Source organism: Giraffa tippelskirchi, chromosome 8, assembly GCF_054371585.1.
Source record: "Giraffa tippelskirchi isolate mGirTip1 chromosome 8, T2T-mGirTip1v1.2.pri, whole genome shotgun sequence".
Lineage (NCBI taxonomy): Eukaryota > Metazoa > Chordata > Mammalia > Artiodactyla > Giraffidae > Giraffa > Giraffa tippelskirchi.
The window spans coordinates 18,584,352-18,598,934 of NC_137282.1; positions in this window are offsets into that span (position 1 = coordinate 18,584,352).

Below are 14,583 nucleotides of genomic sequence, written 5' to 3' on the forward strand. Positions count from 1 at the left end.
GACTATAGTCCCCTAGGTTCCTCTGTCCATGGGATTTCCTAAGGAAGAATACTGGAGTGGGTTGCCATTTCCTCCTCCAGGGGATCTTCATACTATGAATCATTAACTGTTCTTCTATTATAGGTTGCTTAGGTTGTTTCTAAATTTGTATCACCACAAATAATGCTATAAGGAACTTTCTGGTATAAAATTCCTTGCCTTAAGCAGTAATTTCTTCTTTGGGAAAGATTCCTAGATAGGAAATTACTGAACCATAAATGTGAACTATAAAGATATTTGATTGCTTACCCCCAGAAATGAATCACTAAGTTTCCACATTCAGGGTATGAGGATACCTGTGCCAGCAAAAGAGAATTCTTACCGACAGGAATTTTATACTTCTTCAAAACATTTGCCTATTTGAAAGGAGAAAGAATAGTTTTCTGTAATATTGATTCCTAATCCTTTAATTACAAATGAGGATCATCTATGTTTCTTTTCCTTAAGCATGTAGATTTCTTCCTTCACTAAATATCATCTATATGTTTTTATTTATATAATGAAAATTTAATATTTATCTTACTAAATAATAAAATTTTATTTGTGTACTTTTATTTTTAGATTTTGTTTTATTTATTTTTTATTGTTTGTTCATTTGTGAATGATTATAAAATGCCTACTAAGTGCCAGGCACTGCTCTAACTTGATTCTGGGAGCATTGCAGTTCATAAAACAGAGTGGCAAGAAGTAAAGCGAGGAAGAGGCAAAGGAGTACTGGGGAATGCAGTTTAAAATCAGAAATTGGATGATCAGATAAGTCTCCACAGAGATGAACTTCTCACTGATCTGGGAGGAATTAGTGAATGAACCAGGCAGGAATGAAGGGAGTTCCAGGCAGAAGGAGCAGCAGGTACAAAGTCCTAAGGGAGAAACATGTCTGGGATATTAGAGGAGAAACAAAGAGTCTGGCATATCTGGAGCAGAGTAAGAAAGGAGGTAAGTAGTTGAAGATGAGTCAGAGAGGTAAAATGATTTAGAATATAAGGATATTTTTAAATCACTTAGATGATTTTGATGTTTTGCTCCGAGTGAGCTGGAAAGCCATTATAAGTGTATTGGTCAGCTATCACTGCCTAATGCTGCATAACAAGCAATCCCAACTTTACAATAGTTTAGAAGAACAAACTTTATTTTTCACTCTTATATCTGTGGATCTATTGAGGAGGCTCTGTTTCAAGCTGCAGATTGGATCACTGGCTGCTTCAGTTGCTTCTTTGTTTTGAGACAGTAGCTGCGAGAGCATGGTCTTGTGACAAATAGCAGGAAGGCAAGGAAAAAAGCCAAACCAAGAAGCATGCTTAAGGGAGCTCAAATCAGGTGCTCTGGGATAACCTAGAGGGATGGGTTGGGGTGGGAGGTGGGAGGGAGGCCCAAGAGTGAGGGGACATACTATACCTATGGCTGATTCATGTTAATATATGGCAGAAACCAACACAGTATTGTAAAGCAATTATCCTCCAATTAAAAGAAATATATTTTTTTAAAAAAGCTTGCTTAAAACGTCTGCTCACATCATATGTGCTTACTTTCCACTGGCCAAAGCAAATCATTCAGCCAAGCCCAATATCAATGGGCAAGAAAGTAATACAACTGACTGCAGGAGGAGTTTGAGTAGAGGAGTCAACTGGTTTATATGTTAAAAAGATCACTTCTAGAGCAGACAGATCATCAGTAGTCTAAACTAGGATTACACAATAGCCTTTATTTAGATGCAATATATTGCATTCTTTGTTCTTCAGTATTAAAGAATCAGTTTTTAATGGTGTAGACATTGCATAATAAATCCTACCACAATTAATACCCTCTCTCGCTAGTCTCTGTCTAAAGACAGAGTTAGAATAAAGTTAGAACTCCAGGGATGAGGAAGATCATGAGTTTTGACTTAGGAGGAAGCGCTGTGTAGAGAGGGAATGCTTTTACACTTAAAATCATATTAAAACATTAGGGGTCCCTGCATTCCATTTGGACATTTGTCTGTGCAGTTATGCAGTAGGTGACCAATCCATCTCTTGTGCCTTGTTGGGGAAGCAGAGCAGTTTGCCAATCATCATTATGTTTGTCTGAAAGTAATAAAAACCTAACTCTCAGGGACTTAGGCAAATAAGGGATTTATTTGTTTCAGGCAAAACACTTTTGGAGATAGGCAATCCAGGGTCCACATGACATCATATGCCAGGGTTTTTCTCTCTTTTCATTGTGCTATCCTTGGTTTGTGGCTTTCATCCTCATACTCACAAGATGGCTGCATTAGACATTATATCCCCATTCCAGGCATGCTGAATGGAAAAGGGGCAATAGACTGAAGGAGCTGTACCAACTCAATCTGTTGCCTGTGAAAGCATTCCCAGAATGCCCTCCCTATAGCTTTTTATTACAGCAAGTGGGAGAGGGTTGTGAGTGGCTCTTGGGTACAATCCACAGTGTCCACAACAAGAACAGAGAAGAAGTAAAGAGAGACCATAGGACAGAGGGGACCTGCATGGAACAGCCGACCACCCCATTGTTTGGCACAGCAGAAATGACTGATTCTCCAGGGACCAATGGGGTGCCATAGTTGGTAACCTCACTGGAAGCTTCTTGCCTAATGAAGGGCCCAGGGTTGGTCCTGCTACCTTGACATATTTCTTTTTAGTTAAAAAAATTTAATAGACTTTATTTTTTGAGCAGTTTTAGAGTCACAGCAGAACTGAGTGGAAAGTACATCTAGTTCTGTCCACTCTCTGTTCACACACACACACACAACTCCCCACCATCACCATCCCACACCATGGTGGTACATTTGTTACAGCTGATGAATCCACACTGACACATCATCCTCACCCGAAGTCCATAATTTAGATTCACTCTTGGTGGACAAAGCTTTGACCTTGGCCACTGTCCTGTCCTTGCCAGACCTGTTGCATTCAGTCTTTGCAAGAATCTTGTTAAGTCAATTTAGCAAGAGTCCCCCACCCTTGATATCTGACTACCCTTGGTATTGAATCAATTCCTCATATCTGTCCAATCATCCTGGCTCACCCTCATCAAGAATCCTGTTAAGCCAGATCAACAAGAATCTCTAACCTTGATTTCTCCTCTTAGTAATCTTTCATCTGCTGACCCTCTCCCTCCGCTCATTGACTCCAACTCCCCAGCTGCCTTTTCTGTATTTGGAGTTGAGTCTGATCTCTCTTCCTTCTTGTGGTAGTCTTGACTCTTGTTGTAATAATCCTGAATAAAGTCTAGTGCTAGAATAATTTTTTCTTTAACAGTACATTCTATGGGTTTTGACAAGTGTATGACAGGTATCCACCATTATAACATCATATAGAATAGTTGCACTGCCTTGAAAATTCTCTGTAGTCTGCCTGTCCATCCATCTGTTCCCTGGCAACCCCTGAAGATTTCTGAAGATTTCTTTATAATTAGTCACAAATCTTCAGACGTGTCCTGATTCTGGATGTGCTGTGAGAGTTAAGGAGACCTGTGATCAAGAATGTTTGACCTAAGAAGTGAATGGGAGGGGGAGCAGTCCTCACTCCTGAGTGGAGCATAATGATACCCATGGCAATGGTTATCTCAGAAGATCACTTGCAGGAGAGACAATGGTGGGAGACCAGGATGAGAGGACCAGAGTGGAAGAAAATGAGATGACAGTTCTTGATCCCTGGTGACATAATTCTGGGGGACTCAAAACGGGGGAGATTTGAAGAAAGGAGCCTTAGAGCAAGTATGAAAATGTAACCAATTGCATCAAAACCATTTGTTGAGCAATCTTTACCTTTCTCTACAGAGTTTTGATTTGTTGTTGTTGTTTAGTTGTGAAGTTGTGTCTGACTATTTGTGATCCCATGGACTATAGCCCACCAGTATCCTCTATCCATGGGATTTCCCAGGTAAGAATACTGGAGTGGGTTGCCATTTCCTTCTCCCGGGGATCTTCCTGAAACAGGGATGGAACCTGTGTCTTCTGCATTGGCAGGCGGATTCTTTACCGCCGAGCCACCAGGGAAAGCCACAGAGTGTTGATACCATCTTTTAAATAATTAAATTTTGTAACTTTATATATCCAGCTCCTTGGGAGGAAGGTTATGGCCAACCTAGATAGCATATTTAAAAGCAGAGACATTGCGTTGCCAACAAAAGTCCGTCTAGTCAAGGCTATGGTTTTTCCAGTGGTCGTGTATGGATGTGAGAGTTGGACGGTGAAGAAAGCTGAGCACCACAGAATTGATGCTTTTGAACTATGGTGTTGGAGAAGACTCTTGAGAGTCCCTTGAACTGCAAGGAGATCCAATCAATCCATCCCAAAAGAGATCAATCCTGGGTGTTCATTGGAAGGACTGATGTTGAAGCTGAAACTCCAATACTTTGGCCACCTCATGCGAAGAGTTGACTCATTGGAAAAGACCCTAATGCTGGGTAGGATTGGGGGCGAGAGGAGAAGGGGACGACAGACGATGAGATGGTTGGATGGCATCACCGACTCGATGGACATGGGTTTGGGTAGACTCCAGGAGTTGGTGATGGACAGAGAGGCCTGGCGTGCTGCAATTCATGGGGTCACAAAGAGTCGGACATGACTGAGTGACTGAACTGAACTGATATATCCAGCATGTCTATTCTCAACTGGACTTGTCAGTTCTAGAGTCAGTACTATGCTGTTTCACATATTATAACTTTAAAATATATTTTAATGAGCAGTAGGGCAAGTGTCTGCTCATTCCTTTTATTTTGTCAAAGTTTTCATCAGTATACTTACACATTTATTTTTGCAGATGAACTTTAGAACTGCTTTGTTAAGATCCAAAAGAGTGCCCCTTGATATTTTAATTAGAATTGGGGAAGATGTGGTGTATTTAAAATATTCGGTTTTCCTTTCTGCAAACCACTGGGCCATATGCATCAATTGAAGATGAGCAATCTGCTGGGAAGATTTTGAAACCAAGGTTCTAACTCTTGGGAGTCTATGTGATGAGGAAGGGTAAGCAAATGGAAAAAAATAGGAAGAAACAGTTTTCTCTCTCCTGTATTTTTCTTGTATAGCACTGAATTCTCAGATAGCGTGCCCTCCTCTGCTTAATGCTTTCCCCACAGCCATCCTCTCTCCCCGCCCCGCCAGATCCCTCAGCAGACATGATGGGGAAGTGAAAGGAAGCCTAAATAAAGATAGCTCTTGTTAATTGCCAAAAAAAAAAGGATCATTGAGTTCAGTGAGACACAGTAAGGATATAACACTTAGTTCTTTATGGTTTGCAGCATTATGTCCCTCAGACTGATGCCTTTCTCTGAAAGCAGAAGCTTGTCATGAAGCTGTCGGGTCTCTTGGGTCTGTCATGGTCACGATCACAGATGGTGAGAATCATCCTCTTGTAGCTGTGAGTCTGGAATGTAGCCGCCTTATATCTTCTTTGGCTGTTGTTCTGCCATGGAGAATGGAAGCTGTGCTCCTGAGTTGGAGGATGAGAATTTATTGCTGGTACAACTGTTAGCATCTAGGCTTAGATTTCTTCCTTTCCTTTGAGATGGATGGTGATAAATGATATTCTACTAGATAGGGCTTCTCAGGTGGTGCAGTAGTAAAGAATTTGCCTGCCAGTGCAGGAGATACGAGAGACATGTGTTCAGTTCTTGGGTCAGGAAGATCCCCTGGAGAAGGAAACAACAACTCACTCCAGTATTCTTGCCTGGAGAATTCCATGGACAGACGAGCCTGGCGGGCTACTGTCCATGGGTTCGCAAGGAGTCAGACACGATTGAGCACATACGTGTATGAGATAGTGTGACTTTGTAGATTCCTCTGTTATCAAGAAACATATGCCTTCTTTATACTTCTGTTCTCTTTAGTTTTCCTTATCTTTTCTCCATATGATTCTAAAGAATATTAATGGTTCCTAATTACATTTTTTGGACCGTAGACTTCCTAGCCCTTAAGTAACCCTAAGTGTTAATCGCTCAGTTGTGTGTGACTCTTTGTGACCCCATGGACTGTAGCCCACCAGGCTCTTCTGTCCATGCAATTCCCCAGGCAAGAATACTGGAGTGGGTTGCCATTTCCTTCTCCAGGGGATCTTCCCGACCCAGGGATCAAGCCCAGGTCTCCAGCATTGCGGGCAGATTCTTTACCATCAGAGCCACTAGGGAATCCCCAAGTAACACTAGATTGTCCAGTATTACTAAGGAACCTCTAGCCTCTTTGCCAGCATTTGATGAGACTTTAGTTATTGTATGAAATTTCAGTTGCCGTGATCAGGGAAACAGAGGGATACACGCGCCTTCTTTAGAAGAGGTTGGGTGGTACCGTAACAAGGAGGAGACTTCTGGAAAAGGGGCATAAACCTGATTCTGCCCACCCAGGAAAAAAAACAAGAATATAATTTATCTCAATGTCAGGCATGAACCATAGAAACATGAAGGAAGAGTCCAGTGAAGCTTGAATCAATGTGGCATGTGGTCCCTGCCACATCCCGGGAGGAGGACAGAGAATAGCTAGAAGGAGCTGGTCAGCTCCAGCTCCTGTAACTTGAGCCCAGCTAGCTTGGATGCAGCACTGTTTCCACCATGTAGGGAAATTGGCAAGAAAAAAGCCCACTCCACCGATTCTGATTTTAAAGTCATTGACCTTTTCTGCCTGCCAAGAAACTTTGTTCTTGGAAGGACATTACAGGTAGAAGTTAGGGAGCAGCTTGGGAGAGGGTTTCAGGCTAATATTCACATGACCCTGCTGTTATAAACAAACCATATACATAGACATGGGGCTTCCCAGGTAGCTCAAATGGTAAAAAATCTGCCTGCAGTGTGGAGGACCCAGGTTTGATTCCTGAGTTTGGAAGATATCCTGGAGAAGGGCATGGCAACCCACTCTAGTATTCTTGCCTGGAGAATTCCATGGACAGAGGAGCCTGGCAGGCTACAGCCCCTGGGGTTGTGAAGAGTCGGATATGACTGAGCAACTAACACACATACATAGACACAATATTCCCTTATATGTACACAATATACCCCCAAAGCAATCTTTTCTTCTATTTGCTCATTACTGTGACTCTTAGTTCTAGATTTGGCTTTTTATTGTGTTCTCTGATAATAATAGCTGACATCAATTAATACTTCAAAATCTTCACCACAATCCAGTAAGTTAGGTTCTATAGTAGGATATTCTCTGTCCCTATAGAGAAAGAAATGCGCAGTGAGGTGAGTCAGTTTGACGTGGTCTCACAGGGTGTGAGTGGTAGGGGGAGGATTTGAGACCAGACTCTTTGACCTCAAAGCCCTCTCTCTTAACCTCCCCAGTCCTACCTTTCTTAATCTGCCCCATTTGAACCTGTGCATTATTTTAGAGATCTCTTCAAGAAAATTAGAGATACCAAAGAAACATTTCATGCAAAGATAGGCTCGATAAAGGACAGAAATGGTATGGACCTAACAGAAGCAGAAGATATTAAGAAGAGGTGGCAAGAATACACAGAAGAACTGTACAAAAAAGATCTTCACGACCCAGATAATCACAATGGTGTGATCACTCACCTAGAGCCAGACATCCTGGAATGTGAAGTCAAGTGGGCCTTAGAAAGCATCACTACGAACAAAGCTAGTGGAGGTGATGGAATTCCAGTTGAGCTATTTCAAATCCTCAAAGGTGATGCTGTGAAAGTGCTGCACTCGATATGCCAACAAATCTGGAAAACTCAGCAGTGGCCACAGGACTGGAGAAGGTCAGTTTTCGTTCCAATCCCAAAGAAAGGCAATGCCAAAGAATGCTCAAACTACCACACAATTGCACTCATCTCACATGCTAGTAAACTAATGCTCAAAATTCTCCAAGCCAGGCTTCAGCAATACGTGAACTGTGAACTTCCAGATGTTCAAGCTGGTTTTAGAAAAGGCAGAGGAACCAGAGATCAAATTGCCAATATCCGCTGGATCATTGAAAAAGCAAGAGAGTTCCAGAAAAACATCTATTTCTGCTTTATTGACTATGCCAAAGCCTTTGACTGTGTGGATCACAATAAACTGTGGAAAATTCTGAAAGAGATGGGAATACCAGACCATCTGACCTGTCTCTTGAGAAACCTGTATGCAGATCAGGAAGCAATAGTTAGAACTGGACATGGAACAATAGACTGGTTCCAAATAGGAAAAGGAGTACGTCAAGGCTGTATATTGTCACCCTGCTTATTTAACTTCTATGCAGAGTACATCATGAGAAACGCTGGGCTGGAAGAAACACAAGCTGGAATCAAGATTGCCGGGAGAAATATCAATAACCTCAGATATGCGGATGACACCATCCTTATGGCAGAAAGTGAAGAAGAACTAAAGAGCCTCTTGATGAAGGTGAAAGAGGAGAGTGAAAAAGTTGGCTTAAAGCTCAATGTTCAGAAAACTAAGATCATGGCATCTGGTCCCATCACTTCATGGGATATAGATGGGGAAACAGTGGAAACAGTGTCAGACTTTATTTTTTTGGGCTCCCAAATCACTGCTGATGGTGATTGCAGCCATGAAATTAAAAGACGCTTACTCCTTAGAAGGAAGGTTATGGCCAACCTAGATAGCATATTGAAAAGCAGAGACATTACTTTGCCAACAAAAGTACGTCTAGTCAAGGCTATGGTTTTTCCAGTGGTCATGTATGGATGTGAGAGTTGGACGGTGAAGAAAGCTGAGTGCCGAAGAAGTGATGCTTTTGAACTGTGGTGTTGGAGAAGACTCTTGAGAGTCCCTTGGACTGCAAGGAGATCCAATCAATCCATCCCAAAAGAGATCAATCCTGGGTGTTCATTGGAAGGTCTGATGTTGAAGCTGAAACTCCAATACTTTGGCCACCTCATGCGAAGGGTTGACTCATTGGAAAAGACCCTGATTCCCTAAATGCTGGGTAGGATTGGGGGCGGGAGGAGAAGGGGACGACAGAGGATGAGATGGTTGGATGGCATCACCGACTCGATGGACATGGGTTTGGGTGGACTCCGGGAGTTGGTGATGGACAGAGAGGCCTGGCGTGCTGCAATTCATGGGGTCGCAAAGAGTCGGACACGACTGAGCGACTGAACTGAACTGATTATTTTAGATCTCTCTTGGGAGCAAGGCCAAGAGAAATGGCCATTGTGGGAGTTCTTAGTGTTCACGTTCCTGCTCTTCTCCCTGAGCTGTCTGTTCCCCCTCCCCAACTCCAAAAGCATATCCTTTAGCTGAACAGGCTGCAGATTCCAAGCCTTGAATCAATGCAGTGCCTCAGTCCTTTGCTTTGCTGTTTAATGTGCAGATCTGGGCTGTGACTGCAGGCCGAGGTGACATCTGGTTCATCCAGAGATGTGAGGGTGCTGCGGCTTGACATCTTGTTTGCCATCATGAAAAGTATTTGAAAGAAGGAAAGAAGAAGGTTGACTGATTGCTGAGAACCTTAGACTGATGAGTGTGAGTGCGGGCTGCAGGAGGCACAGGAAATTCAGCCGCTGGCTCTTTTCCAACAATTTCACCTTCTCCTGGGTTTTCAGACCCTGAAGTAAATAGAATATACCCACTATCTATAAAAAATGACTGAAGAACAATTCCCCATGATGTTCCATTGTTTTTTATAGTTGTGGTAAAATATACATAATGTGAAATTTATGATTTTAGACATTTTTAAATGTACGATTTGGTGGTATTAAGTACATTCCCAGTGTTCTGCAACCATCACCAATATGGATCTCCAGAACTTTTCCTCATCCTAAACAAACTGCATCCAGAAACAGTAACTTCCCATTCCCTCCTCCCACCAGACACTGGTAATCTTTATTCTACTTTCTGTCTGTTTGAATTTGCCTGTCTTAGGCTCTCATATAAGTGGATTTACCTAATATTTGTCCTTTTGTATCTGACATTTAACTTAACGTCTTCAATGTTCACCCATGTGGTATCATGTGTCACAATGTCATTCCTTTTTAAGGCTGAGTAAATCTCATTGTATATATGACATTTTGTTTATCCATTTATCTGTTGATGGACATTTGGGTTGTTTCCACCTTTTGGCTGCTATAAATAATGCTGTTGTCTGTATTGGTGTTTGTTTGAGCTTCTCCTTTCAATTCTTTTGGGTACATACCTAAAGGGGAATTGCTGGATCATGTAGTAATTCTGTGTTTAATATTTTGAGTAACAACCAAAGCATTTTCCATAGTAGTTACACCATTTTATGCTCCTTTATGCACCATTTTATTTAAGTAAATCTGTTATTGATGTATAATTGAATTACAGTGTTCATTTTGTTTTGTTTTTGTAATAGCCATCCTGATGGGTGTCAAGTGGTATCTTATTGTGGTTTTGAATTGCATTTCCCTGGTTAGTGATATTGAGCATCGTTTACTGTACTTTTCATTGGCCATTTGTATACCTTTTTAAAGAAATGTCTAGTTAAGTCCTTTATTCATTTTAAATTGGTTTTGTTTGTTTGTTTTTGAGCTGTAGGAATTCTTTATATATTTTGACTATTAATTCCTTACCTGATATATGATTTACAAATATTTTTTCTCATTCTATGGATTTCCTTTTCAGTCTCTTGATAGTGACACACACAAGTTTTTAATTTTGATGAAGTCACATTCATCTGTTTTTTTCTTTTGCTGCCTGTGCTTCTGTTATCATATTCAACAGATAAGTTAACCTCAGGTCTCAAAATCCCAAAGAAACTTTACCTGTATGATCAGTACCTGTGTTAGTCCTGGCTTCACTCATGAACCAGCAGCTCATTCCATTGGCCTCTTGTGGACATCTGCATTTCAAAGGGCTTTTGGTGGAGAGAAGGACGTGGACAAAGTTTTGCCCATCACTATGCATCCACAGCACAAATCATGTGTCCAAAATGCGTCCAAGGAATAATAAAAATAAATCTATTAGTCAGTAAATTATGGTTAGTCAGAGGCTTCCTCCTCCCTATGGTGGGAAGGACTCCTTTTCTGGAAGCTTCTGTTTGCTGTGCATCTGAAGGTGCCTTTAAGGATGCTTTGCACAGTTAAGGAGGGTGGGTGATACCGACTCCTTGAATGAGACACCTGGGCCATGTGGCCTCAGTTATCAGACAGCAGTCAGTTCAGCCTCTGGAAGAGATTCACTCGCATTTGTTCACAGCATCCCAACTCTTGCTTCAGAGTCTCACCTTAGCGAGGGTAGGGGTTGGTGAAGTGGGATGGTAGTGAGGACTGGGTAGGAAAGAGTCAAGTCACAGCTGGCTAAAATGTGGGCCTCTTCAGGTAATTATAGGGGCAAAGGGACCCTCTGCTCTGATAGATCGTGTCATCAGTCTAGGTCTGGAAGGGACACAGAGATTTCATCAAATCTATTCCAAGGCTTCTAAGCAGGATTGCATTACCAGCCATACACCCATCCCCAGGAGGAAGCTGTCTGCTCTTTCTAAAAATATCTTGAGATTTCATTAACACATTGTCCCTTTTAATATACACCACTGTCTTACTATCACCCTAGGGAAGGTTTTTTTTTTTTTCCTTTTGTCTAATCTAATTCCTTACAGCTGCAGTTTCTTCTGTTTTTTTCTTGTAGTTCAGCAGCTATAAAGAGACACTAGCTGGCCACCGTGCAGCGTTCCTTTGTGGCAGACAGTGGCACTTGGGAAATGCCACATGCATGAGAAGCAGACGCGATTGTCTGAGGAGCCTGTGCAATGGAAACTCCAACTGAAATCGCACAGAATCACGAACATTCTACCTACTTCAAGGGGCTGGAAGAGGGGGGAGGAAGAAAAAGCCTGAGCATCATTTTCCGACAGGCCTGGGCTGCTATAAATACGTGCAAGGCCACAGCGACAGCATGGGTGGGTGGGAGCCGTGTGGGTGCCTGGCGAGCTCTGCCTGGGCCAGCTCCCTGCCTTGTCTTTGGCAGAACTGAGTGCTGGAGTGTTGACTTCGTACGGGGGGAGTCTGAGGTCCCTATTTCCATTGTGCACCCCTGGTTTCTGGAAGGGATGGTGGTCTCTGCCGATTCAACAGTGGTATGGGCTGTTCACGTGGCGGACGTGGGGTTCGTTGTCGACTTGGATATGATTGGTTGGGGGAATGGAGCGGGGCCTCCAGGACCTCATTCTGCTTTGCTTTGCAGAAGCATCAGAGGGCTGGGAAAGAAGCTGTGAAATACACGTGCTGGTTGCCACAGTTTAACAGATGAGGAAACAGAGGCAGTGAGAGAGAGTCACACAGAGAGATAAGGGTTATCAAGAATGATTTGATTGTTTACAGGAGAAACCCACTGGGACAAGGTTGGGGTTCTGACAAGGCTAAGGCTGCAGGGCAGGAAGTGCACAGGGCTTCAGAAGAGGCTGGAACCAGGATCTTAAAATCTTTAGAAATGGAGATTTTTTTCTCTTCTTCTTTTTTTTTTTTAGTGTTTATTTCTTTGGCTTCACAAGGTCTTAGTTGTGGCATGTGGGATCCAGTTCTCTGACCAGGGATTGAACCCTGGGCCCCCTGTATTGGAATCTTGGAGTTTTAGCCACCGGACCACTGCTGCTGCTGCTGCTAAGTCGCTTCAGTTGTGTCTGACTCTGTGCAACCCCACAGACAGCAGCCCACCACTAGGGAAGTCCCCAAACAGAGATTTCTTATTCTCATTCTTCCTCTCTCTTGGGCCAGCCTGGGGCAGAGTCCTTTGTCCTTCCACCAGTTGAGGTCCCTCACTTGTAAGAGTGGAAGAATAGAAATGGCAGAGCCAGAGTATACAGTATACAGGTGGTCTGCTGTGCAGTTTCTTGAGTGGAAGTGGCAGTGATCTAAACTATGATGTGTACAAAACTATGTAATGCACACCTGCACACTCATGCAAAATGGCCCTGAAAGTGTTGCTAAAAAAATGTTGCTAAGAATTCTCACTGCAGTCTAGGAAATCCAGGACCTCCACCATCCTGGCCAGAGTAAAGGTTAAGAGCCAGGGATCTAGGTTTGCTGGGTTTGTCACTTCTCAGCAATGGGGCTTTGGACAAATAAAACACAGTAAGTGTTCAAGAAGCGTCAGCTAGTTCATCATTACTGCTCTTACTGCCATAGTAATCTCATCCTCGTCTTTGACCCCACGTTTGTGGCTCTAGTTCTCCCTCCGGATGCAGTGGCACATTTCTGGCTCCAAGATGCATCTCCTGACCTTACTCCCCTTTCCACCTCAGCTTGTCCTTAGTTATTTGATACAGGACATAGGAATTCCTTTTCATAAAACTCATCATCAACCTTCTGAATAGTTGCTGTGCCTTTGTGCATGCTAAGTTGCTTCAGTTGCATCCTACTCTTTGCGACCCAGTGGACAGTAGTCCACCAGGCTTCTCTGTCCATGGAATTTCCCAGGCAAGAATACTGGAGTGGGTTGCCATTCCCTCCTCCAGGGGATCTTCCCGACTCAGGGATCAAACCCACATCTCTTATGTCTCTGGCTTTGACAGGCAGGTTCTTTACCACTAGCACCACCTGGGAAGCCCCTATAGCTGCCTAATGTCTTTTTTATGGAAAAATATTTTAACTGCATTTTTGAATGATACATCCAAACAGGAATCAGCCATTGAGTATTCATGAAGAATGGACCAAATCTAAAACATCTCACAAGGAATCCACTCCTTGGTGCAATTGATCAAGGTGTCTGAGTGGTGAAACTAAGCTGAGGTCCATTGGGAATTTTTTGCTTGTCTTTCAGTGAGTTTGGCAGACAGAGTCTACTCCAAATATTTCTGAGCCTATTGTTTGATGCTATTTTAAGTTCCCTTACACGTGGAATTTGTTCCTATTCTTAGCACTCGCATGAGCACCTGGGGGTATTTGCACACATTTTCACAGAACCAACTGTAGTATATTAACAGATCCTTGCACGTGCTTTCCAGAGCACTCAGATCCAGCTGACCCTCTGGCTCAGTCCCCATTCCCTGCATAATCTCCAGCCTGGGCTGTGCTGACCACACCTCTCTGGAAAACTTGGACAAAGGAACAAATCCAGTTCAGGATCACCAGATCTCACCAGCAGCAGCAGGTCTCTATTAGTGGGTGAGCCACACAAATTAAATGTGGATGCCAGAAAGGGGGTTCTCAGAAAAGTTTTAATTGGAGGAATACAACACAAATGTACATGATTAAAAGCATTGCCTAGAGTTCCTGAGCAATGTAGAATTTTTTTTTTTAACCCAAAGTCTGGTACTTCCGTGCTGATTAAAGGATATGTCTTGTCAAGCTGCACAGTGGTGGTGGTGTGCAGCCTGATGCCTGAGCGTGAACAAAAAAATCTGAGGCTCAGACCCCATTCACTCTGCTCTTCCAGTTGATCCAACAAAGCCTTCTGACTTGATAGTATCCCAGGCCCAGGAAAGGAGAAACAATTACGCACCCAGGTCACAGGGAGGTGGTGGGCAGTGTCTTGCAGCGATGCTCTCAATGGTACAAGAAAGTCTCTAAAAACTCTCCCAAGCCCTACAAGATTCAACCCAAATTAAGGACTTTGTTAGCAGCAGATTGCCAAAGCTTTTCCTCCTTTTATTTCTTCTGTCGACTTGCCACAAGCTGCACAAAAGAAACCTATTTCTCCTTCTGCCCACAGATTGCT